At 29.2% G+C, this 4252-nt stretch overlaps 1 pseudogene; it reads right to left on the bottom strand.

The window, feature by feature from the left end:
- LOC124895387 overlaps positions 1–3662 on the bottom strand; it is a 13113-nt pseudogene extending 9451 nt beyond the window's left edge.
- Positions 3663–4252: the final 590 nt, after the last annotated feature.

Raw genomic sequence — 4252 nt, 5'->3', positions numbered from 1 at the left:
TATATATATATATATATATATATATATATATATATATAGACATTGAAGGGCTCGTGCTAGCACGGGCCCAATATATGTTATTTTTTTAATCTCAATTTATGTGACACAAATATAATTTAGATAATTAATTATCAAAATAATTTTAATTTTAATTATTATAATTTATAATATTATTTCTTCTATTTCAATTTAAGTGACACTGATATAATTTCAAAAGTTAACTTATGTGGTAGTAATATAATTTTGATAGTCAATCAAATGTTTTATGTTGACATATCGTTTTGTGTCTATTTTATGAAATATTATTCATTTTTTAATGCGATCGTAATAATTAATTAGGGGTGATATAATAAAATCACGATTGAAGTAGCGAAGAATTCATGTCTCAAATGATTTATAATAACTAATTAGAAGTGATATAATAAAATTACTTTAAAAAATATTTGTCAAAAAAGCATAAATAGGCATCATAAAAGACATCAAGTTAATTTAAAAAATAAAAAATTAATGTATTATTTTTTTTGTCAATTTTATATCTTTTATTAAATATTATAATTTTTTAATACTTAAATAGACTATAATAATTAATTTGGGGTAATATAATTAAATTACGATTGAAACAGGCAACACAAGTAGGCATGTCAATTATTTTATATTTTTATTTAATATTACAAATTTTTAAATACTTAAATAACTTATAGTAATTAATTAGGGGTAATAAAGTAAAATTACGATTGAAGCAGCTGAAGCAAGCAGCACAAGCATGCATGTCAAAGACGTGCCTGCTTATTGACACTTATTATATATACAACCCGCGTGCTTGCCTACTCATCTTTCACAGGTCTATTTGTACCCAGCTACAATCTCTTCCCTTCTAAAAGAAAAAAGGGCCCCTCGGCAATCCTCAATCGACAGCAACTCCGTCTTAGCAAAGTAAAGTCTCTGTCCCTATTGCTTGATTGATCTGATCAGGCACTCGCTCTTCCCTTATATATATATATATATATATATATATATATATATGTATGTATGTATGTATGTATGTATGTATGTATATTTAATAATTCACATTCACAATTAACATTTAGCAGCAAATTCGCATACGCTGCATGCTGTTTATGGATTGTTTTACTGACTCAAATATTTTATGGACTATTTTAGTGACTTTAGACTGTTTTATGGATTATTTATGCAAAGGTATATTATATTTAATGATTAATGACGTTATGTATTATGTTAAACTTATGATTATTTTATTTCGTTTCATTCATGTTGAGTTATTTATAGTTATTTATATTTGGGAATGAAAAACAGATTTGAAAAAAATAATTTTTCTAAAAAGACCCATCAATTTAAATGTTCAATTATGAAAAAGAGAGGCTAGCTATTTTAATATTTTAAACCGAAATAAAAATTCGAAATAACCAAATCGAATTTGTAAAAATCGAACCAAATCGAATTTATTTCGGTTTGATTACGGATGTCATTTTTGTCAATCCAAAAATCGATAAACTGAACCGATATTAAACAATCAGACCAAACCGACCGAACGCCCACCCCTAGATAGAACTATAAGTCAGCTTGTTGGTTTAATAAAATCGAATAGCTTTGATTCAAATTTTATATTTATATTAAATCACTCAAAATCCTAATTCTTCCTTTGTATTTAAGATTATAAATTTTAAAAGGGTCTTTTTTTTCTTGAAATCGTGTAATGTCAAACTATATTGCATAAATTGAAATAAGTGGATTATATTGCATACCTTAAAAGTTGGCAATGGTGACGGTGTTTCAATTCTTTGCCTTTTGTATGTTGGTTCATTGGTGCTATTCTTAAAAATAATTGATCTTGATTTGGACTCTCCAATTTCTTCAATATTAGACTGAAAAGTTTATACCAATAAATTGTTTACTATATATTCAATTCAAGAAAAGTAAATACTAGATTACCTACTACAACATATTAAAATAAAATGATAGCTTAAAAAAATTACAAAATTCATATAAAAAAGGCAGCTCAGTGCACTAAAACTTTCGCTATGTGTGGGGTCTGAAAAAGGGCCGGGTCAGATCACAACGGTCTGTTGTATGCACTCTTACCCTATATTTCTATAAGAGTATATTTCCACGGTTCGGAAATGACCTTCTAGTCACATGGCAGGAATTGTATTAGTATATATAAATGAGATAGTATCTAGTATCCCCGAATTCTGACCAAAGTTGCTACGACACACTCCAACTTCACAAGGGTCCTATTACCCCTTGAACTCAATTTAAGCATCTTTTTTATCATCCTTTTATGCTGACGTGACACTTTTATTAGATAAAATGAGGTCCACGTCAAAGGTGTCATGTCAGCTAAAACATTGACAAAAGGTGTCACTCCAGCTAAAAAGATTGACAAAAATACACTTTAGTTCCGGGGGTAATAGAATCCCCATGAAGTTGAAGTATATCATAGCAAATTTGGTCATAATTCGAGGTTACCAAATGGTTTACCCTATATAAATTAAACTTGTAAAACTATATAAGATGTACTTACCTTAGGCAAAGAAGGTACAAAATCATTGATTGGAGGATTGTTGTTGTTAGCAAACAAAATTGTTGAGGTTGTTCTTGATTATGAGGATCATTAGCACTATCAAATAATGTTTGAATCAAATCTGAATAGTAATTAGTGAAATCTTGATTATTTATGCTATAAAAGTTCCTCTTCAACTCATTTTCTTGTTGGTAATTCTGGCTTGAATTTGTAAGGACTTCTTGGCTGCACAATTCCAAGTAAAAAAAAAATATTAAAACAAATGTTAGGATTAAACGCTTATATCATTGCCAAAAGTTATAGTTAATACTTCATTCATTCATCGTCTTTACTTGTCCACTACTGACTTGAGCTTGACACACGTGTTATGAAACAATAAATAATAGGAATAATTTAACTACATCGCCTTTTAAATGTAATAAATTGCTTTGGAAATTGTATTAGATAATGAATAGTATTTAATAATACGGATAAAATAGGCACAAGATTGTAAATTATCTATTGATTGTACAAATTGAACAAGTATTGTTGGATATCTATTTTTAGTATAATGAATAAATAAAGATGGACAGAAGGGAGATGGATAGAAGGGGTAGTAAAGACGACACAACTTTATTTCTTAACCAAGCACATCAAGCAATTGTCACGCTCGGTGCATTAAAACTCTTGTTATACAAGGTCTGGAAGGACCGGACCACAAGGCAAGGGTGGACCTATAGCCCAATTTTTGGTGCTTCGGCACCCATAAAATTCAATACAAATTAGGTATAATTATATAAAAAATAGAAAATCTGGTATAAGATTTAGAAAAGCATCCAACATTTTCAGGTGGAACCTTAAAGCTTTGGACGTCAATATGTGTATTCGAACCTTCCATGCACCCACGATCTCTAAATTCTGGGTCTGCCATTGCCACAAGGAGCTATTATACGTAGTCTTACCTTATATTTTTGTAAGAGACTATTTTTATGACTTAAACCCGTGACCTCCTGTTCGAGAACCAACAAAATTAAAAAGGACAAATAACAGATTTTGCTTACAGTGAGTGATTCCAATCTGGTGATGATGATGGTGAAGAAGAATTTTCATTAATATCCAAAATTTGTAGAGTAGAATCCATTAACAAAGTCTGATCATTTTTGGTCAATTTTTGAAAAACCATTGAGTCATCAGAAGTATTAGAATTATAATCATCATTAATGAAACTATTATTTTTCATGTCCAAAAATTCATTTGGCCATGCAAAATATTGTCCAATAATTGGCTCATGAATTGAAGATAAACTAAAAATATTTTTTGTTAAATTAATCCAACAGCTTTCTCCATAAACCCCATCGTGAAAAAATTCATTAGCCATAATATAATCCACTTTTATAATTGCTATGAACTTCTTGGTAATTTGAGTAGTTTTATTTTTTTAATTTTACATGAATTTCTGAAGTAGTCAGTTGTATTTATAAACACAGATATGGTTTGGGCGTGGGTGGGTGGGGTGGGGGTAGGGGATAGGACTAAGAAGAAAAACTAATGGAATTTGGTTGAAATTTTTTTTTTCAAAGAAGATGATTAGACAAAAAAATTAAACGGGTTAGGAGATAAGCATATTTAATTATAATAACAAAAAGTTAAAGGTGTTTTGGATTGAATTCTCTTGCTATTAGTTTATATTATTCTTTTTCTGAGCCGAGGCCTATCGAGAATAGTTTTTCT

The sequence above is a fragment of the Capsicum annuum genome, unplaced genomic scaffold, assembly GCF_002878395.1.
Source record: "Capsicum annuum cultivar UCD-10X-F1 unplaced genomic scaffold, UCD10Xv1.1 ctg81739, whole genome shotgun sequence".
NCBI classification, from domain to species: Eukaryota; Viridiplantae; Streptophyta; class Magnoliopsida; order Solanales; family Solanaceae; genus Capsicum; species Capsicum annuum.
This window is presented reverse-complemented; position numbering and strand designations above follow the sequence as displayed.